We start from the raw sequence: 24,133 nt of genomic DNA, 5'->3' as shown, positions 1-24,133 counted from the left end.
TCCCTCATATATGGACATTAGATCAAGGGCAAACACAACAAGGAGATTGGACTTTGAGCACAGGATAAAAGCAAGAGCACACAAGGGAGGGGTGAGGATAGGTAAGACACCTAAAAAATTAGCTAGCATTTGTTGCCCTTAACGCAGAGAAACTAAAGCAGATACCTTAAAAGCAACTGAGGCCAATAGGAAAAGGGGACCAGGAACTAGAAAAAAGGTTAGATCAAAAAGAATTAACCTAGAAGGTAACACACACGCACAGGAAATCAATGTGAGTCAATGCCCTGTATAGCTATCCTTATCTCAACCAGCAAAAACCCTTGTTCCTTCCTATTATTGCTTATACTCTCTCTACAACAAAATTAGAAATAAGGGCAAAATAGTTTCTGCTGGGTATTGAGGAGGTATGGGGGAGAGGGATGGGGTGGAGTGGGTGGTAAGGGAGGGGGTTGGGTCAGGGGGGAGAAATGACCCAAGCCTTGTATGCACATATGAATAATAAAAAGAAAAAGAAACAAATGGCCATTTTAGAGCTCCAAGAGCAAACAAAAAAATTAATTAATTAATTAAAATAAAGTCTTCCACTACCAAAAAAAAAATCCTGCTAAGATGCTGGAGCCACACTTGACAGAAGAAAAGCACCAAGAAGAATCAAAACTTTGACACCCTGAACCCACAGCCCATACAAAGCTTCTCCACACCACATTAAACTGAGAAAAAAGGAGGGCTCCCACACCACCAGACACCAGCTCCAAACCAGCCTCAGCAGACCAAAGGTGAGCAAATAAGTGGCCTGCAGTATTCCCACAGCCATCCCTGGGATAAACCCCCTGGACAGACTGAACCCCACCCCACAAAAAAAAAAAACAACTAAATAATAAACAAGGAACTGGAAAGGAACACACATTTGTGGGGGGGTTGCTATAAGCATCCCAGAGAGGGGGGAGACACAAGGAGCTGTTCTCCACAGGAACTTTAAGTAAACAAAGACTGGAAAGGCAAAAGGGCTGATAGCAGGTGGATGATAAGCCACTGCCTGAAATAGGGCAGATAGTGGTCCACAAAGCTCATCTCCTGAGCCAGTGAGAAACATCCAAATTCAAATCATGCAGCAAAATTGAAAAACAATCAGCAAACCAGCATAACACACTGATGGCAGGGAAACAGCTGATGGATCTTTGACCTTGCCCCAGAGAAAGGGGATGAGGAAAAGAAACAAGACCCCAATAAACCAACACAGGGAAAACCCAACTCCAAAGCAGGACAGCTGGTGGGCCACAGAGCTGATTTCTGGAACCTGAGGACAAGCCACACCTCACTGAGGGAAAACCTGACTAATCAGCTGCCACTGAAACACAGGAAAAAAAACTGGTGAGTCTGCCCAACCACCTGGCAAGACTAAGACAGAGCTTCTGCTTAAATACAAACACCAGGACTGGATGCTGAAAGAATAACACTGAAATTTCTCACACTGAAATTCTATTGTTCCTGAACTTGGAATTTTTTTATGTGTTTGTTTGTTTGTTTTGTTCCCTGTTTATTTGTCCACCACTTCTCCCTGTTGATTTATTTGGTTTTCTTTTTTTTCTTTCTTTCTTTCTTTGTTTTGTTAGTTTTACTGTTGTAAGTTAGCTAATACACACAGACCAGGGACAGAAACAGCATACATACACTAACTTAAAACCCAACCCACCCACAAAACAAAATTAAACCAAGGGAAAGAAAACAGACAACTGAAACCAACAATAGCCTATAAAGAACATGGTTACATAGTACCAAATGGAGTGATGGGAAGATGAAAAAGGGATGGAAATCATTCTCCCCCAAAAAATAAATTAATACAGGATTCAGAGGGAAATGATGAAAACGGATACTCAGTTCCAGACTCCAACAAAACAAAGATAAACTATGCCAAGGAACCCAACGAAGCTGAGAAGAACACTCTGAAAGAAGAAATTCTACAAGTAATCACTGAGAATTTTATGGAGTGGATACTAGACATGGTCAACCAAAATATACAAGATGCACTTAAGAAATTCCAACACAACAAAAATAAAGAATATGAGAATACACAAAAACAAATAAATGAACTCATAGGAGCCCTAAATAAACACCAAAGTGAAACAGAGAACACTATGAATAGAGAACTAAATGAATTAAAGATGAAAATAGACAATATTAAAGAGGAAGTGACACATGATTCCATGATATGGAAAAACCTCAGAAAAAAGAATGAAACAGAAATACAAAACACAATGGAAGGCCACTCCAGCAGACTAGAACAAGAAGAAGACAGAATCTCAGAACTTGAAGATGAAATGGAAATTAAAGGAAAAACTGAAGAACTATTAGTCAAACAATTCAAGACCTGTGAAAGGAATATGCAAGAACTCACCTACTCCATCAAAACACCAAACCTAAGAATCATGGGCATTGAAGAAGGAGAAGAAGTGCAAGCAAAAGGAATTAGTAATATATTCAACAAAATAATAAGAAAATTTTCCAAATCTAGAGAAAACTATGCCAATTCAGGTACAGGAAGCCTCCAGGACACCAAACAGACTTGACCAAAATAGAACTACCCTAAGACATATTATCATTAAAACAACAAGCACAGAGAATAGAGAAAGAATATTGAAGGCTGTAAGAGAGAAAAAACAAATAACATACAAAAGTAAACCTATCAAAAATCACAGCAGATTTCTCAATGGAAAACTTAAAATCAAGATGAGCATGGAGTGAGGTATTCTGGGCATTGAATGAAAATAATTTCAACCCTAGGATACTCTACCCAGCAAAACTATCATTCAAAATAGATGAAGCAATAAAAGTCTTCCACAATAAGCAGAAACTAAAACAATATATGACCACCAAGCCACCACTACAAAAGATTCTCCAAGGAATTCTGCACACAGAAAATGAAAGCAAACAAAACCATGAGAGGACAGACAGTACTAAACCACAGGAGAAGAAAAGACAATAAAGTAGAGAGTAACACTGATTCAGCTGCACACAATCAAACCCTTAAACAACAAAAACAACTAAATGACATGAATCACAACATACCTACACTGAATGTTAAAGGACTTAATTCCCCCATCAAAAGACACCATTTGGCAAACTGGATTAAAAAAGAAGATCCAACAAATCTATTGTTTAAAGGAGACCCATCTCATTGACAGAAACAAGCACTAGATTAGGACAAAAGGCTGGAAGAAGATTTACCAAGCCAATGGCCCCTGAAAACAGGCAGGAGTAGCAATACTTAACTCAGACAAAGTAGACTTCAAGCTTACATTGATCAAACAAGATAAAAAAAAGACACTCCACACTAATAAAAGGGGAAATACACCAAAATGAAATAGCAAGTATTAACCTATATGCATCCAATGTCAATGCACCCAATTTCATCAAACATACTCTGAAGGACCTAAAAACAAATATAAACACCAGCACAGTGGTAGTGGGAGGCTTTAATACCCCTCTATCTCCAATAGATAGGTCATCCAAACAAAAAAAAATCAATGAAGAAATTCTAGAACTAAATCACACCATAGATCAAATGGACTAAGCTAATGTCTGCAGAATATATCTTCCAACTTCTGCACAATATACATTCTTTGCAGCAGCCCATGGAACCTTCTCCAAAACTGATCATATCTTAGAGCACAAAGCAAGCCTCAGCAAATATAAAAGAGTAGAAACAATCCCATGGAAACTATCTGATCACAATGCATTAAAAGTAGAACTCAACAACAAAATTAACAGTAGAAAACATGCAAACAATTGGAAGCTGAACAACACATTGCTCAATGATTAATGGGTCATTGATGAAATAAAAGAGGAAATTTAAAGGTTCCTGGAAGTTAATGAAAATGAAAACACAACCTACTGGAACCTATGGGACACAGCAAAGGCAGTCCTAAGAAGAAAGTTTATAGCCATGAGTGTATATATTAAAAGGACAAAAAGATCTCAAATCAATGACCTAATGCTACATCTCAAACTCCTAGAAAAACAAGAACAAGCAAATCCCAAAACAAATAGAAGGAGAGAAATAATAAAAACAAGGGCAGAAATTAATGAAATAGAAATTTTAAAAAAATACAAAGAATCAGTGTAACAAAAAGCTGGTTCTTTGAAAATATAAATAACATTGACAGACCTCTGGCAAAATGAGGAGAGAAAAAACCTAAATCAGTAAAATCAGAAATGCAAAAAGGGAGACAACAACAAACACCATGGAAATCCAAGAAATTATCAGAGACTACTTGAGAACCTATATTCCAATACATTTGAAAATCTTGAAGAAATGGACAAATTTCTAGATACTTATGACCATCCAAAATTGAACCAAGAGTATATTAATCACCTGAATAAATCTTTAACACAAAATGCAATTGAAGCAACAATTAAGAGTCTCCCAAAAAAGAAAAGTCCAGGACCTAATGGATTCTCTGCTGAATTTTATCAGACCTTAAAGAAGAACTTAAAGGAGAACCAATGCCAACTCTCTTCAAACTGTTTCATGAAATAGAAAGGGAAGGGACATTGCCTAACTCGTTTTATGAAACCAGTATTACACTCATCCCAAAAACAGACAAAGATACCTCCAAAAAGGAGAACAATAGGCCAATCTCCTTCATGAACATGGATGCAAAAATACTCAATAAAATAATGGCAAACCAAATCCAACAACACATCAGAAAGATCATTCACCACAACTAAGTCAGCTTCATCCCAGGGATTCAGGGGTGCATCAACACACATAAACCTATAAATACAATACAGCACATTAATAGAAGCAAAGACAAAAACCAAATGATCATCTCAATAGATACAGAAAAAGTCTTTGACAAGATCCAACACCACTTCGTGATTAAAAACTCCAAGAAAACTAGGAATATAAGGAATGTACCTCAACATTATAAAAGCTATATATGACAACCTACAGCCAACATGATACTTAATGGTGAAAAACTGAAACCATTTCCCCTAAAATCAGAAATGAGACAAGGGTGCCGACTATCTCCACTCCTATTCAAAATAATACTGAAATTCCTAGCCAGAGCAGTTAGACAAGAAGAAGAAATAAAAGGAATACTAATAGGTAAAGAAACTGTCAAAATATCTCTATTTGCAGATGACCTGATCCTATACCTTAAAGACCCAAAACACTCTACTCAAAACTCCTAGACACCACCAACAGCTACAGCAAGGTGGCAGGATACAAAATCAACTTACAAAAATCATTAGCTTTTCTATACACCAATAACGAACAAACTGAGAAGAAATATATGGAAACAATTCCATTTACAATAGCCTCAAAAAAAAAATCAAATACCTAGGAGTAAACTTTACAAAGGATGTGAATGACCTCTACAAGGAGAACTACAAACCCCTGAAGAAAGAGATTGAGGAAGACTACAGAAGGTGGAGAGATCTCCCGTGCTCATGGATTGGTAGAATCAACATAGTAAAAATGGCTATACTACCAAAAGCAATCTACATGTTTAATGCAATTCCCATCAAAATCCCAATGACATTCATCACAGAGATTGAAAAATCTACCCTAAAATTCATTTGGAAACACAAGAGACCGCAAATAGCCAAGGCAATACTTAGCAAAAAGACCAATGCTGAGGGATCACAATACCTGACTTCAAGCTATATTACAAAGCAACAGCAATAAAAACAGTATGGTACTGGCACAAAAACAGATATGAAGACCAGTGGAACAGAATAGAGGACACGGATATGAGTTCACACAACTATGTCCACCTTATTTTTGACAAAGGCACTAAAAATACATGATGGAGAAACGACAGCCTCTTCAACAAATGTTGTTGAGAAAAGTAGTTATCCATCTACAAAAAACTGAAACTAGATACATGTTTATCTCCCTGTACTGGTATCAACTCAAAATGGATCAAGGACCTTAATATCAGACACAAAACTCTGAAGTTGGTACATGAAAGAGCAGGAAACACTCTGGAAGTAATAGGTATAGGCAAGGACTTCCTCAATAGAACCCCAGAAGCTCAGCAACTAAGAGAAAGTATGGACAAATGGGACTTCATAAAACTAAAAAGCTTCTGCACAACAAAAGAAATGCTCTCTAAATGAAGGGACCCACACACACACACAGAGTCCAGCTATACATCAGACAAAGGATGGATAACATGAATATACAAGGAACTTAAAAAACTAAACTCTCCCGAAATCAATGAAGCAATAAAGAGATGGGCAACTGAACTAAACAAAACTTTCTCAAAAGAAGAAATTCAAATGGCCAAAAAACACATGAAAAAAATGCTCACCATCTCTATCCATAAAAAAGGAAATGCAAATTAAAACCACATTAAGATTCCACCTCACCCCTGTTAGAATAGCCATCATCAAAACACCACTAACCACAGGTGTTGGCAAGGATGTGGGGAAAAAGAACCCTTGTACACTGCTGATGGGAATACAAGCTGGTGCAACCACTCAGGAAAAAATTTGGAGACTTCTTAAAAATCTAAACATAGATCTGCCATATGATCCAGCAATACCACTCCTAGGGATATACCCAAAGGAATGCGACACAGAAGCACCTGCACACCCATGTTTATTGCAGCACTATTCACAAAAGCCAAGTTATGCAAACAGCCAAGATGCCCCACTACTGATGAATGGATTAAGAAAATGTGGTATCTATACACAATGGAATTTTACTCAGCCATGAAGAAGAACAAAATGTTTTCATTCGCAAGTAAATGGATGGAAGTGGAGAACATCATTCTGAGCAAGGTTAGCCAGGCTCTGAAGACCAAAAATTATATGTTCTCCCTCATTGTGGACTTAGATCTAAGGCAAATACAGCAGTGCTGTTGGACTTGGGTCACATGCTAAGGGGAGAGTAAGGGGAGAGCCCGTATGGGAGTTATGGGGATAGGTAGGAAACCCAAATCAGATCCCCACTGCAGAGGAGCTAATACAGAAACCTTAAAGCAACAGAGGTCAATATGGGAAGTGGATCGGGAACTACTGAAAAGGTCAGGCAGAAATGAATCAATTTGGGTTGTAACACACTTGTGCATTGAAGCAATGCTAGGAATCTCTCTGTATAGCTATCCTTATCTCAACTAGCAAAAACGCTTTCTTTTTTATTATTGCTTGTGTCTTCTCTTCAACAAAATTGGAGAAAAGGGCAGAACAGGTTCTGCCTGGAAGTGAAGGAGTGAGGGGGAGAGAGAGGGAAAAGGGGTCAGGGGGGAGAAATGGCCCAAACAATGTGTGCACAAATGAGTAAATGAATTTTAAAAAAGCAAAAAAAAAAAAAAAGGGCCTCTAAAACTACACATTTAAAAGGAGATAGAAAATATAAGAAAATGGTTAACTTATAAGTTAACCAAGGAACTAAATTCCTTGGAATTAACAAGTTAACTAAGGAAATTGAAATTATTCTCAAATATTGCAAAAAATGTGCAAACTCTTCCATAATAAAAAATGCAAATTGAATGATGGAACAAGTGCCACCTATCAGAATGATAAGGTCCAGAGTGTGTGAGAGTCTACTTGTCAACTGTTTCAGATGGAAGGATTCAGTGCTACAGCCTCTCGGGAAATAAGTGACAATATCCATCAAGCTTACAAATGTACATATTCTGGCACTGCATTCTACTTCTAGAGTGCTACAGATGCACTCACAATTGGTTAAGTTACTTAGGTTCAGGGAGATTCAGTACCACAGAGTTGTCGTTTTGTGGGGGGTTTTGGGAGGCTGTGGTTTTGTTTTGCTTTCTTTCTTTTGTTTGTGATATTGGATACTGAAGTTTTGAACTCACAGCCTCACACTCTACCACTGAGCTATATGTCCAGACTCTTAACCATGCTTATGTTGTCTTTCATTGTCTTTTTAGGAGGTACTGAGGTTTGAACTCAGGGCTTCACAATTGCCAGACACATCCTCTACCACTTGAGTCAGGCCCCCAACTCTTTTTTGCGTAGTTATTTTTTCAGATAGTGTCTCCAGCATTTTGCTTGGTCCACCTAGGACCCTGCTCTTACTATCTCCATCTGCCAAATAGCTTGGAGTAGAGATGTGAGGCACCACACCAAGCCCCACAATTTTATCTTTAAAAACATTTGAGACAAATAGACATCAATAGATTAAAGGACTTAATGTAAGGGGATGGTGTACAACCTCCCAGAACTATGAAGTAGCTATACTGATATGGAATAACTACAAGATATGCCAGTAAAGTGTAGAATTATATGAATATGCTACAAATATATCAATGAAAGAGTATATTTTGTGTATATACCAGCATAATTTTATCAGTTGTCACACATTAATTAACAGCAGTCATCTGTGGATGGTGAAATTACAAATGATTTTTACTACCTTCCTAAACCTTTTTGCAATTTCTACATGTCACTCAAAATGAAAGAAAAAAGACATTTAAGAGCTGGACGTATGGCTCCAGAGGTAGAGTGCCTGTCTGGCAAGTGTAAGATCGAGACTTCAAACCCCAGAACCACCAAAAACAAATACATTTAAAATGTGCACGTACCTATTAGAATATTATACTGGTACATGTTATGTTCAGGAGTAACTGGGAGAGGGACAACCCAATTTTTTAAAGGTTCTCATAGCCAAGCATTTTCTTCATGCAGTCATGAAAAATGAGCAATATATTGACTTTCACAAATGTCACACAAAATTGATAAGGACAGAGAAATGGAAGAAAAGGTATAATCAATCTTCGGGTACAACCATTTGTTTTTCTGTTAAGTGTCTTTTCCAAAAGCAATTACAAAGGATGGAGTACAACCTGCACCTAAAGAAAAACCAACAAGTCAACATAAGCCTCTCTCTGTCTTTGTAAGTTAAAATAAGTTCCATGGGGCAAGACATTGTCTCTTCTTTTGGAAACAAAACACAGGTTGGGAGAAATATATTTCGTAGTCTGGGGAAGGCTCATGCCAAAAACAAAAAATCTTTACTCACTAACTTCAGTCTTCCAACAATGCTAACAATCTATAAGATGAAATGTTACACTATTCTGCACATTTATAAAGGTATTGAAATATACCTAATACTATATAAACTTCCCAATTTGGAATTAGTAAACTGATCTTTTCCTTAGGACTCTGTCCACTGACTTAAGGTGGTGGGATCAGAAAGGAAGGATGGCCGGGGAGAACATCTGTGCTTTTTTGATAATGTCAGGATTGATTTATCTCACGGATGCACAAAGAAGAGAGAAGAATATCAGGAGCAGCAGATGTGATATGTACACAATTTGGCACATAGATTGAGGGATGCTAAATAAACTCAAAGGAAATGAGGAGAAGTAGGGGGGAAGATGGATTGCCCCAAATTATGTTTAGGACTCTAAGAAATTGTTGCTCCCTGGGATAACTGCAGCCCACATACATGCTCACAGACACTGGCAGGTGTGAGGAGTGCTCAAGTTTTTAATAGGCAAGGAGAAAGCCCGAGCCCCGATGTCCATAAGGTAGGAAAGGATTTCAGTGTCACACTCCCAACTAGCAACCTGTAGTTTTGAAGAGCTTCTTCATTGATGCTGAGTTATGAGGACCATTGCCCACTGTTGAAAAACAACTTCTATCATATTTTATTCTGAATGACTCTTACTTTGTATGATTTTTTTCCCTTGTCCTAATGCTGTTAAATTTCAGACCACCTCACTGGCCTCACGGGGAATCATCTGGATTTTGCAGAGGCCAACATTATATAAACAGTTGGTAAACAATTAAATCACTATTATCAAAAGACAACTTTCAGTAATAGATCATTGATTAAACCTAAACAAAAGGCAAGATGTGTGAACAATTAGTATTTATAATCCCCTTTTTCATCAGTTACAATTTTTGAGTACTATGGGAAAACCTGTAAAATTTCATTTTGTGTCACCAAGGAAATAGAACAACAGATTCTCCAGTGGAAAGACCTTTAAAGTCACTCAGCTGAACTCCCTAATGCCCAAATCGTTATTAGGACCCCACTGACAGATGGTGTTCTAGCATGGCACTTCCAGAAAACAATAATTTATTAGTTAACACAGAAAGAAGAAAATATAAACCTGCAGATGAGAAGCAAAATTATATACATATGTATGTGAAAGTGATTTCATTTACTCAGAAAATTACAGGGCTAGAGATGATTTGCTCATTTTTTTTCCTGATGTTAATTTGACACAATTTGGGGGTTTGCCCACACCTAAGGACAGCATCAGCACACTAGATTGTCCACCTAAGATGGGGCTTCCTTGAAAATCTAGCCCTCATATTCATATAGAAATAGCATCATAACTATAAAACTCACAGAGAGCAAACAGTTGCAGAGTTGGAAGCACTAAAACGAGAGAACATGCACTATTACACTTCCCTTTGGAAAAGAGACACAGACAGACTAGGGGAGGGTCTATGCTAGCCATGAAAAATCAGTAGATAAAGCAAATCTGATTATTGCAACAGTGAAGATGACTGTGGTCTTCCATGATAGCCTCAAAGGTCAAGTTAGCAGAAAGTAGGGGAGCACACAGCATGTAGCATCTCATAGCCATCTGTCATATAGGGAGAAATACCCTTAGTAGTTACTGAGTTTTGTTTTTCTAGCTTCAAATATCACAAAAAAACAAGAGAGCAGTTCATCCAAGGCAGACCCTGTCAGCTGTACATCTCTCTCAACACAGTTTCTATGTGATCTTTGAAAAAGAGCACAAAGGAAAAATAAGTTTTCATATACAATTCTTGATTGCTGAAAGGTAAGTGTTCCTACATGGCCTTATTCTTGTTTCCACTAAGAAAACCTGGTGTTGGGCAAATTACTTTTCTCTCTGCCTCAGGTCCCTCTGATGGGGAATAATAGTCTCAAAAACATAATTTGCAGTTTTTCTTCTCCATGGTGAAAGTTTTGAATGGCTTTACACTAACAACCAAATCATGCTCAAAATTGATTTCCCCTTCAAGTCAACCTAAGTTTACTCTCCTTGGGTAGGAGAGGTCTACTTCCTGTCCCCCAGCGATGTCTTGAGCTCGTTTATAAAGCATTAGTGTGCTCATACCTTCACACCTTTGCTCAGGTGTCTTTACTTGCCTGAAATTCATTCACCTTCCTATGCTTCCTTTATGCATATGCCTGTGGAAGTCCTGTGGATCCTTCACCTCTGAGCTCCTTGTTCATGACACTCATCTGGCCCTTGCTATGAGCTGCCCAGTAGCTGTAGGTCTTTGCAGTTGACTCTATTCTCCCCATGATCTGATTTCTCCTTGAATTAAGGCATCTTCCTTTGTGTCTAGGCTGCCAAATAAAAGATAGGATGCCTAGTTAAATTTAATTTCAGATTAACAACAATGTTTTAACTTAAGTACATCCCATAAATATTTTAAGTTCATTCAGGAGAGGTGTCCACTGCCATTGTGCCACTTAATACTCAGACAGTTCCTGTGAGTACAGAAAAAGTCTCCATGCAGTATATGGAACATAAATGAAGACACTGGAATATAAATTTACAGAAGACTCTGTATGTTTAGGAACTAATTTCAATAGCCCTATGGGGAACACCTATATAACTTTAATTGCCCAGAGTAAGACTTCACAACAGTGAGTGTTCAAGGCATATGTTGGTTAGTTGAGCTACATAATTCAACCTAGATGAACTCAAGGATGGCTGTTAGAGAACAGTTTGTCTCCAGCACTTGGCCTTTGGTTCCTCCCTGTTCCAAGGGACCAACCCTAAACCTGTCCTGTCTGACCTCTAACTTAGCTAATAAAATAATCAGGAATTGGACTTAAGCTGGATTATCTCCAAGCAATTGAAGTAGACATGAAAATTGAAGGGTTGATTTAATACCAAAATCCAGGGGAACAAGTTCCAGGCTCTAGACAATGTGCCACCTAGGACTAAGTGTGGATTTTAAAGGAAAGGCCTTTGGCAGGAGGATGGGCATGACTAAAAATGAGCTCAGGAGATAGGAGAGATCCCAGTCTGAGGATCTTATAAAGCAGCTACAGCCACACCCACATCATGGAAGACCTGTCCAACCACTAAGGCCATTGGGACAAAATCGCTCCCTCAAGTTGACTAAAGCAATTTTCACACACGTAGGATGACTTTTCTCTGTGCCTTTTTTTAGGCTGTTCTATGTTAGTTTTCTCCCAAGAAAGTGAAATTCATGCTCCACCAGAAACAGTGTGGGGAAAGTCATCCACTATCTTTAAAAGAGTAATTCCATGTCCCCAACTAGTACTGTTCTAAACAGACTAAAATTTTCCCACAACAGACACCAAGAGCCAAGCATAGTCAGAAGGTCTGTGATAACTTGAAGCGGAATGGTAAGTGGTTGCAGAGAGGTCACAAAGGGAAGGAGCACTTCGTCCTTCCTGTGAGATTCCTGAAACTGTTCCCTTCGTACATTATGGCTATGGCTGCTTCATTCTCAGTGATGCCCTGCCTACTTTCTTCACTGGAAGCTGTCTCACAGCTTTCCCCAGGTAAACCAAAGCCACTGATAAAGAGCTAACGGGTCACAGAGCAGTGTAGCTTCCTAGCTGACAGACTGACCCTCCAGAGTCAGTTGGTACAGTGGCACACCCTAATCCTGAGTTCAAACCCAGCTGGGCCACTTCTCTGCCATGCGCCAAAAATAATGTTACTTAACTTCCCTTCACTACTGTTTCAAAAATCTACAAAACAAAGGTTATAAAACCTCATCGTGTGGAGGTCCTGACCATTGAATGAAATGTTGACATATTGAAACATAATAAGAACTCGATATTGAGAAAAGCCCCACCTTCCACGTTGCTTTATGGAGCTGTGGGGAGGGGGTCATCTTTAACACTGGAAGTCTTAACATAGACCATTAATAAATAATGGTAATCTCACAAAAAGAATTTCTAATGGAAGAGTAGAAGTGAAGAAAGAGAAAGAAAATTCATGGATCATGTATAAATTAGCAATCCAATGACATGCAAGGTAAAGTATTAATAGAACTACAGACATACCTGCAGGGTCCTTTCTCATGCTGTCTCAAAGACTTGTGTTAAATTCAAATGACTAAAGGGTGCTAGAGAAATTGTCATTAAATCTTTATACCTTAGTAAAGACCTGGAAGAAAGAGCGATCAGCAAGTTAATGAGATTTTCCTGATGTTATTAATCTGAGAGATGCTGCAAATACCAGTAAGCAAAGACAAAACCAATATGGAAAAAAAAAAAACATAAAAGAAGCCTGGAAAAGTAGGCAAGATAAAGCTGTACAAAACTCAAGGTGAAACATGCTAACTCATTCAACTGAAACACTCACCATGCCCAAGGAACCAGAAGAAATAGGGAACTAATAATGATAAAAGGTACCAAGGGGCAAACAAGAATAGCAAAGTAAAAAGAAGTTTATATTATAAGCTTGTCCTGGGAGAAAAACAAACACCACTGTTTGGGTACATGTCTAAAATTCTAATACTCCACTGAGCAAAGAAATGGTATGAATCCACTGAGACTGTTCTGAGGACAGTGCAGCAAGTTTGGGACTTCAGAAGGTCACAACACTATGTCTAAAGTGAAGGGAATGTGTGACCAAGAGTGAAAATGTTATAGAGAGGGCAGTTCTCAAGGAGAGTAGCAAGGACAGCTGAGTGGTTCATAAGAAATATGAGACACATGAAATTAGTTCATAAATATGTGGCATTTTGTCTGAATAGAGATTAAGGAAGAGAAGGGATTTTAGGAAGGAGAAATAAAGTATAATAACCAGGCAAACCCATGAAGACTAAAGCCAGGCATCTAAAGCTGTCCAGGGAGTAGCAGCAGATTCATCTCTCTAGCCCTTTAGTCCCACCTAGGATAAAATGCCAGAGGATGTCCTAACAACCTATATGGCCAGGTTAGTTTATGATCAGAAGAAATGTACATCCTGCTTTCAGAGGGAACATCTCTCAAATAAGAATGAAGCCAAACTCTTGATTCCCTACAGTTATTTTGTCCCCAGACTCTGTTTCAGCAGTGACTCAGATGCCAAAACAAATTCAACTTAAATGTGACACTTCCATTAACAAAGAGGACATGTGGCTTCAACACATTTCTTCCACTTAGAAAGTTTCTTACAAAGGTCAAGCAATGTAGGAGTTAGTGATATGTTCCAGGACTCCAGAATAAGAAAGAGTTACCGTACTAAAAAATGAATTAAGTGTTGACTACTATAATGTCAAAAGTGTCAGAATTAAAAAAAATTATGCCTGAGAGTCTTGGGTATATAAGGAGAAAGGGTAGTGGTTGCATTAAGTTTCAGAAGTGACACACAGAGTCTTTCTGTGGCCATGAAGGGCAGAGGATTCAAGAGAACTTAAAAAATATGGGAAGAAGGAATAAAGGAAGAAAGGGTGTAATGGAGTTTCCTGATTTCCTACATTAGGACTCTCTATGACCTTAACTGGGAGCTTCCAAAGACTGCAGTGAACAGAGCCCAGGGCCTCACTGAAGTTGTGACCCAGAAGACCCAATGAATTGTCTTGAATTGTCCGAGGAGGAATAGGACACTGTAATAATCCTATCGTCCATGGGAGAACTAGCTCAAAGATTTCATAGTAGGATCATTTGGCAAATAACCATTCACAACTCAAGAAAGAGCTCTTGACTTGCTGGTGAGCCCCAGGAGAGACTGAATGTGAAACCAGAAAGGATCAAGTTCATTGGGAGATTCAGGAAAAGAAATGGACTCCATAAATTAGCCTATCAGAATGTACCTATAGTGCAAGGTTAGTTTTGTTGCATACAAGTGATTACCAGCAAGTCCACACTGGGAAGGAGGCTTTTGACAAATAGGTATTTGTTAGTCTCTTTCTCCCATCAACTCATGCATGTTCATTGGGTTCATGAACAAGGAGACCATGGAGAAGAAATGGAAGTTTTATGCAATCATATCATCTTCTCACCAAGGCCAACACTAGTGCATACCTATGGGTACTAATCGGTAAGTTGTGGAAACTAATTCTGAGTCCTCTATATAGCTCCATACCCCAGGGAGACCAACCAGCCTCCTACTGGCTTTGATTCACTATATCTCATCTATTATAGAAGGGAAAGGTGTTCATGATTACCTTGACTTATTTTTATTACCACTTATTTTGTACTTAGATTTGCCATCATTGATATGATACCTCTGTTGTCTTTTCCATCCGTAGACTTACTGGATGCTATAATCACCATCATAGAACAAGACATGCTATTGCTTATAATCAAGGAAAAACTTCAGTGAAATAAACCTATCAATGAACATGAAATTGGTGCCAATGAAAGCCCATGAGATTCACCAGTTTTAGCATGGATACATCATCCAGAAGCAACTGATCTACTGAAATGAGGGAATGGCCTGTTGAAACTCAGTTTATACACCCATTTGTGAGACTGAAGTGCTCGCCAACAAGATAGAATATTTAGTAGTCTGAACCAGAAACTGATAAATATTTCTCTTTCTGCCCAAGTCAAAACATGTGACTTTCCAACCAATGAGTAGGAGGCAGAAACACTTCTTGCTGATACACAAAGCAACTCTTTCATAATATCTGCCATCCTCAGCCTAGGCTCTGATGGTTTAGACATAGCATCTACCAGACACCCAACAAGAGCACCACTGAATTGGAAGCTGAGATAGATCATACAGAGCAACTCTAGCACAAAGGCAAAAAAAAAAAAGGCATTAAAGTGCTGATTAAAATGAGTAGTCCCAATTATTAAGGGCCATCAGGGTTGCTGTTTCAAAATAGAGATAGTTTTCTGAGAGATCTTATCATATTTCCATATCCAATGGTAAAATTCGCTAGAACACAGCAGCACTCTGCACACACAGAGTGAGTTTGATCGCTCACAAATGGAGATATCGAATGTTGGTAAAAAATCCAAACATCTGAGGACAAAAGAATCATGAAATGGAAAATGAGGAGCGAGAAAGACAAATGTTGCAACTATGATCTTATGATTGGTGATAAAAATAAGGACTGTCACCATGTGGACTCTTATCCTTGCATGTTTGCTTATGTGATCTTTCTCCGTGGAAGCAGAAAGGCTAGGCTTGAGTTAGATGTGGTAGCGGTTGAGCCTTCACCAGGTAATCACCTGTATGATGTGTGCTAACCTCACAGACGTGGATGTTCATTACTGCACAATGTAAGTTAGGGGAAAGGAGGTATGCTCCCATTTTGCTCACTAACACAGCTAAAAACGCTAGATACTTTCCAGATTCCATCTCAGACTCTAGAAAGGAAGCTAGTGGTTCAGGGAAGCAGGGATTGCATAGAAACCATTCCAGTGAGGATGGTGACAGGAATGGCAGCTACAAGTGGCTTCCAGGGGTGCTGGCAGAGGTGATTCTACCAGCAGCACCCAACACCCAGAACTGGTATGGGAGCAACGATGGCCCCTCCACAGACCTTTCTCTGACCCGGTGTGGGACCCATGTAGACTGTGCTCAACCTCATTAGAGAGTCTGTGAGTTACTACTCTGTTTCAGCAAATCTGTTTACTGTTTCAATTAGCCAGAGCTGGTTTCCTTTACTTGTGACTGAAAACCGTGACTGATACTTCCAGGTTCTAGAGGAATTAAGATTTTGCAGTCCTCATACCTTATGAAGACCAGACTTGCAGCATCTTTAAGGGGCCCAACTTCTGTTCATTCTCTTCACTAACACCTTGATTGTGTTTATTCATTCACTTGTTCATTTAGTTTTTATTTATTCATTCAGCAACTACATACAGAATTCTTACTCTTGCCCACTAGTAAAAGCAACACAGCCCCTGCTCTCCTGAGCACATAGTTTAGAAGGCAGCAATCACACAAATAAATAGAATAGTGCAACTGTGATAACTGCTAAGGAAAGAGCCATGTTACAAGGGAAATTGGTCATCATCTGGACTGGGGGAAGACTTCCTGAGCAACTAGTGACTGATCCAAGATGTTAAGAAAGACTTAAAGTTAACTATGTGAAAAGGAAGGAGAGAAATATATATGCAAATAAAATAGTATGTGCAAAGGGCCTGTGGCAAGTAGAACAGTCTTTGAGCCACTGAAGAAAATTCACTGTAGCTAGAGAAATGAAAGCAGAATGAATCAGAGTACAGAGATGAGTTTGGGGAGTTGGTAGAGAACGACTATGCCAGGCTTTAATGCACATATTAAGAGAAGTGAAAGATCAGGTAGCATTTAAGTGGTGGTCAGGTGGCAAAAGTTGTATAACATGCTCTGCCTGCAAACTGTTTTGGAAAAGATTGAGCGTAAATTGAGGAAGATTGGTGCAGAGTCTTCTCTAGCTCAGACAGACACATAAATGGATGGATTGGAATGAGACCTGGAAGTTACATTGTCATATTTGTGACTGATCAGATAAGGGGGGTGAAGAAGACAGGAGGGATGCAGTAACCCCACACTAAAACAGGAGAACACTGGCAAGGGACCAAAAAGGAAGAGAACTGTGTTTTGGAAGGAAAACATGACTGTTTCTTCTAATGTTCTCCACCCCTCAACCAATCACCTAAAAAGATTTTTTTGTTGTTTTTTTGCAGTACTAGCATTTGAACTCAGAGCCTTGTGCTTGCTAGGCAAGCACTACACCACTTCAGTCATGCCTGCAACTGATTTTGCTTTCAGTGATCAAAAAATAGAATCATGCTCTCCCTTCAAAAATATCTGCACACTGTTCACAGATGCCTAATCTTTTTTAATAAAAGACTAAATCCTAAATCACTGCACTCCCCAAATATAGAGAAAGTGCACAAGTTCCCTTGGAGTCCTACCACAAATTATCATAAGCCAGAAACGTGTTCTCTCACAGTTCTAGAGATTTCAAAATTAAAGAGTCAGTAGGGCCATATCTCTTGCCCCCAAAGGCTCTAAGGGAAAATATTTCCTTGCCCCTTCCAGCTCTGGTGGCCCCTGCAATCCCTGGCTTCTGGTAACATAACTCCAGTCTCCACCTTCTTCTTCACATGGGTTTCTCTTCCTTATATGCCTGTGTCTTCTCCTTTTCTGTTTCTTTTAAGAGCACTGTCACTGGATTTAGGGTCCCCTTACCCTAAAACCAGAGTAATATCATCTTGATATCCTTAAGTAATTACATTTACAAAGACTCTATTTCTACATGAAGTCACATTCACAAGTACCCAGGTTTGGAACTTGACCATATCTTTGGGAAGCTACTAGTCAACCCACTACTGGTGCCAAGTGTTAGCAGATTGCCTAGATATGCTATGCATAGGTATACATGGATGGGTTTCAGCCAAATCAGCATCTCCAGAGTGCGTCAAACAAACATCAGTTCCTCGAGATGCTAAAAAAAATATATAATGCCATATACCCTTATTAGATACACATTAATGTTTTCAAGAAGTCCTGCAGTGATTAATCTATTCAACTTGTTCGATCCAAAACTTTTGAAACTCATTTGACATGCAACCTGTCCTTTTGGTTGCAGAGAACTCAATGACATTGGAAGAACTGTACTGTCAGGAGATATGTTGAATTAGAATTTAAGTATTTAATAGTCTGTTAGAATAAATGGTTTGAGTTTCTGTATTTTTTTCTTAATTTTGGTGAGGAAGAAAAGGAAATGAAAAGAGGTGTTAAGCTTTGAGGGTTGGAAGGGCCCAGCCTTTGAGTTCAGTGTGGAGGGATGCTGGAGAGTATGGGTAGAAGACTGAAGAAGAAGCAGAAAGTAAGACCGGAGGCTAAAAGAAATTTTGCTCAGAGAATTATTTATTTGTCTCAAACTGTGAGGAGACAACACAAACTGTGAAACAAGTTTTTGGTTGATTGTTTCAATTTGTTATTTGTTGGGCTTTTTTTTTTTTTACCCCAGTCAAAGTAAAGCACATATAAGCAACTTTGTGATTTGTAATTGTTTTCCTTTGTATTTTCTCAAACATGATGATTTCCTCGTAAAAGGGCATGTTTCCCATGGGTTTTATTAATAGAACTGCTGTTGGGACTGCATTCCTGTCATCCTGGTTTCTCCCTGTAGCCACTGCTAAAAGCAGTCAGCTCTCTTCACTTAGTTTCTCTAAGTAAATATAACAAAGTAAATATAATGAGCAATGTCTTGATCCATGAGAATCCTGATTTTTCACAACCTCAGAAAAACCTATATATGAGTGACAAACACCCCTGCATTTAGGCCAAAGTGAGCAGGTAAGCTATCTGGAGATGTGATTATTCCTCCCACCCATCACCCCACCTCCAGCAGCCAAGAGCAGACTGAGAGCCAAGGTTCCAGAGACAATGCAGGGCTCTTATGCACATTGCATCTCTCCTTGACCCTTTGATCTTTGCACTTCCGTGGTGTTCTGTGGCTTCACTTCCTGAGTCATTCATTGTCTGAACAAGAAAGGGACACAAATCTCTCAGCCTCTGCTATCATTTCTTGTTTGGCCTGACCAAAGCTGGGGCTTACATCCTCTTTCTGGAAAGAAAAATGTGTGCTTTGACTCCTCATTCAATGAGACCCTCTCACATCTCAGTGGACCAACAGACAGAGCTGGCAGTCTGTGAGTAAAGGCACGGGGGCTCCCAACTGTTCACTCCCCACCTGTGCATTTCAGCTGTGTATCAAGGTTTGCACCACAGCGTGGTGCAAAAACACTATGCCAACCCTTCCCAATGTGGAGGTGCTGTGCTTCTGTGGGAGCCACAAGGCAATTTTACTGAGTTTAAGAATAAGCACACTGTGTTAATTATTAATCTGTTTTATGTGCAAGAGGGAACTACTGGCACACAAAAGCTATGATTCTATGAATTGCTTAGATGATCCTAATTTTTTAAGTAAATGTCAAGTTTATTTAATAAAAAAGAAAATTACTAATGGTACAGGCGGTGCATAGCTATGGTAGTTTCTGCCCAACTGAGATGCAGAAGGCACCCCATCATTTCCTGGGTGCTGTCACAGAATCTTAGATTGAGAACTTCAGTGGCAGTCCCAGGGCAGGTCTCCCTTCCCCAAGCTCACCTTGACTAATGGATTCCACTCTGAGCTCAATCTCTGTCAGAGTAGGAGAAATGCAGGGGAGAGAGTTTTCCATCACAGACAAGGTCTTATTGAAGGAGGACTGGCAGTGCTTTATTTTACAAAAAAATAAAGAAATAAGCCAAATTGCCCTCAAGCAGGAGTCAAGGTTGACGAATATCAAGTCTTCAGGGAAAAGAGGAAAGATCTCATTTCCGAAGTTGTAACTTCAGTGAGTAACAATTACAAGTCAATAATTCAAATTCTCAGTATTTGCTTCTGAACAGAATATTCATAGTGCCCAATTGTCCATGAATAGTCAGTCCTTGCTTATTCCTCTAAACATTTCAACTTCTTTTCCTGAATCCATCCTCCTTCCCGGTTTTCCATATGCACTGTATGTATGTGGTTCAGGTGCTCTGAAGCCAGCAAGAACCACGGGCTCCTTCCTGGATCCCCCAGCAAGTTCTTAGGCACTGGGTTGTTCTTATCGCGGGGTCTTTTTGACCGGAGAAGCCACTAAACGCTTCTTTGAGAATGTTCTTATTCTTCCCTTCTGGGAAAATTCCTTTGCAATTTCCAGGAAACAATGCATGTGTCCTATAACACCTTTGGAACTCAACAACTTCTGTGCTTATAAGTCTCTTTCGCAACAATATGCAAGCTCAAGGGTAAGAAATTTGTGCTCTCATCTATATACTCCTAGAACCTAGGACATAGTAAGTATGAATTCATTTCTTCACAGTGAGTTGAAAAAAGAAAACTACATAATGCAATCAAATACTCAAAAAAATTCAGTAACTGGTTATGGCGTTCAGTTACTCCTTGTTATATTTTTCTAAAGTAATTATATTTTACATGTGCCCATGTAAAATAAGAAAAAAAGAGTCCAAGGCCAGGTTTGGTGGTACACTCCTATAATCACAGCTACTTAGAAAGCAGAGGTAGGAGGATCATGGTCTGGGATGGCCTCTACAAAAGCATGAGACCCTATCTGAAAATCAAACTAAAAGCAGAAAGACTGGGGCATGGCTCAAGTGGTATAGCACTTGCTTGGCAAGCGTGAGGCCCTGAGTTTAATCCCAAACACTGTCAAAGAAAAAAAAGAAGCTAGGAATTGAGTTCATAATAGGAATGAGATCAAAGGAAGAGTCATGATTTTGGAAAAAGCAATCACTTTCAGTAATAAGGGGTTTATTAAATACTTGCATAAGGGCTGTACAAAGAAGCACGTCTTCCCGAAGGATGTAGCAGTTCAGTCATTCAGACACTCATTTGAACACTAAATGATGCTTTATGGAATGTTCACTAATTGTAATTACTTCAATCTTGTGTTCAATGGAATATTAGGAAATTTCTAATAATTCCTCATTAATTCATTCAACCAAACATTAAATGTTTGATGGTGAACCCATTCTGGGTTCTGTTCTAGATGCTAGAAATGAAGGTGATTGAACAGACAAGGTCTCTGCTGCTGTAGAGTTTACATGATCTTGAGGAAGCTGTTTATATACAGCTTAACAAAGACATCTGAAAGTAGAGAAAAGGATAGGCAGGGAGAGATAAAGGAAGAAAAGATAAAGAAGGGAAAGAAGGGTAAAGGAAGGGAGGGAAAGGAAAGGGAAGTACTCAATGGCCATAAGTACTGTGAAGAGAATTAAAATGGAAAAAGTGAAGGGGAAGTTGGGCATGGTGAATCATGCCTGCAATCCCAGCTACGTGGAATGTGGACACAGGTGGATCATGATTCAAGGATGCCTGGGCAAAGTTAGCAGGAGACCCTATCAGAAAGACAAACTAAAAAGCAAAAAGACTAGGGGCATGGCTCAGGTGGTAGAGAACTGCTCATGTTTAATCCCCGGTACCACAAAAAAAGAAGAAGAAAGCCTAACCCCAGTGGTTTCCACCTGTAATCATAGCTGCTTGGGAGGTTGAGATTGGGAGGATCACAGTTCCAAGCCAACTCTGGGCAAAAAAGTTTGTGAGACCCCATTTCAATGAAAAAAGCTGAGCATGGTGGCATGTCCTGTCATCCCAGGGATGGCAATAAGCTTTAAATAAGAGGATCACAGTCCAGCTGGCCTGGGAGAAAGCAAGAAACCTTACCTCCAAAATAACCAGAGCAAAAAGGGCTAGAGATATGGCTCAAGTGGTAGAGCACCTGCTTCACAAGCATGAAGCCCTGAGTTCAAATCCCAATACCACCATAAACAAATAACTAAATAAATAAATTAAATTAAGCAAAAAAGAAGTGGTAGAGGAGAGCACTCCCTAACTATTTTACATGGATCATCAAAGAGGGTCTCTCTTAGGTCTGGGTAACAATAGGGAGCCAGCCAGAAGTGATCATGAGATGAGGGAGTATCTAGCATGATTGCTGCTCCTAAAATAAAATTTTAAAAGCCCAATTTAAAAACAAAACATCCACACAGAGAAACAAGAGTTTCATCTATTTCTGACTACCATGATTTCAGACTTCATTTGAAATGCTAGAATAAGACTCTCACTGCTGAGTGATATGGAAATTTTAATTGGAAAAAATTTTGAAATGAAAGTTTAAATAATCAGAGTATAAAGAATCTTTCAGGATACTTACTACAACATAGTCTGGCAAAAATATGCAATCTTGAAACATAACTTTTAAATATTCTTTTCCCCAGTGTTCTCACAATCTTCAAATTTTCCAGAAAAAGTTGAAACTTAACTTTGGACTGATTGCCAGCAGGCTACAGGAATCTTGATCTAAGACAAGAGAGAAACAATCAGAAATCCTATCAAAAATGTGTAGGACCTTAGACTTTCTTCATGGATGAAGACATCTGGTGAGTGTACAGAAGCTCATCAATCAGCACAGCATCTATTAGGCTGAAAATTCATGGTAGATAAAGCCTCCAGTCCCATAAACAGACGGTCAGAAGCAGTGAATGATTGGCTTACAATCACTGATTTTGGAACTGTCCAACTCCAGGAAAAAAAACCCAGACACTAAGACACAATCCTTTCTTTCACATCATGTACCCTATATTTCTGTTGCAAATAAAAAGAGATTGCATTAAAGAAAACTTTAATGCATGCCTCACTGTGGGGGAAACAATATATCATACTAACATGATAGGAATGCAGAGAGTAGGGTCTGTGCTGTTCTTTCATCATTCTGGACATTTAGTGCAATCAAATCAATTCAAACAAAATGCCACAGCATCTCTATATCTCAGTTTCACCTGTTTTCACAACCTCCATCCATAGAAGTCATTTTCCTAAAACTGCAGGAAAACAGGATTGGGTTAACTTCAAAGGAACTTAAAGCTGTAAATGCAAATTGCCAGGTCATTCTTAGAAATAACCTCTACATCTAGCCCATAGGTGATGGTAGGCTTGAGAATACAAGCAAGGAAATAAAGGTGAGGGCTGGTGGAGTGGCTCAAGTGATAGAGTACCTGCCTAGCAACTATGAGGCCCTGAATTCAAACCCCAGTACTGCAAGAAAAGAAGGCAAGGAACGAGGGAGGGAGGAGGAAGGAAGGAAGGAAGGAAGGAAGGAAGGAAGGAAGGAAGGAAGGAAGGAAGGAGAAATTAAAAAAGAAAGTAGGTAGCAACTTGGAAATAGTTAAAATGCTAAGAGTACAGTTATGTGTCCACAGAAACACAGATGCCAAAAGCCAAAATACAAACATGAGTCACAATACAGTTGATTATTTATGAACTGAGGACAACATGAATTCTGGAGTTCCACAAATCAAAAGAGCAGACCCTAGAACCAGCAACAAAGAAACTCACAAATAGAGGTGGCAATCATGTATGTCATTTGGAACAGTTATCTCATTATTTATATTTCATTTTAAAATAAAGCTTGCGAATTTTTTGCTAAAAGTTGACTGAATAAATGCATATTTACTTAATTTCTCTCCCAGAAGACTGAAATGGATAAGAACAACCACCAAAAATAGAGCCTGAAAATCATTGGCCATGGGGAGAATAGCGCAGTGTCTATGTAAAGAAATTCACAGGGAGTTAAAGATGGATGTTCAGAAATCAATGCCTGACTCCATATTTGCTTTTAATTAATAAATGTGTGGAAAATATCAAAAAAAAAAGAGTACTAAAGTGCCCCACGTTCTATGGAAAATGGCCTGGG

General features: G+C 39.0%; 1 long non-coding RNA gene across 1 annotated transcript; it reads right to left on the bottom strand.

The window, feature by feature from the left end:
* Positions 1-11,116: 11,116 nt before the first annotated feature.
* Positions 11,117-23,255, bottom strand: LOC141415019 (uncharacterized). Its single transcript, XR_012440038.1, has 3 exons — positions 23,107-23,255; positions 22,595-22,740; positions 11,117-11,314 (listed from the first exon to the last, which is right to left on the bottom strand). It is a non-coding gene; the product is annotated as an uncharacterized lncRNA (long non-coding RNA).
* Positions 23,256-24,133: the final 878 nt, after the last annotated feature.

This window comes from Castor canadensis, chromosome 12, assembly GCF_047511655.1.
Source record: "Castor canadensis chromosome 12, mCasCan1.hap1v2, whole genome shotgun sequence".
In the NCBI taxonomy this organism is placed as follows: domain Eukaryota; kingdom Metazoa; phylum Chordata; class Mammalia; order Rodentia; family Castoridae; genus Castor; species Castor canadensis.
Note: the sequence above shows the minus strand (reverse complement) of the source record. Positions and strands in the feature narration are given on the sequence as shown.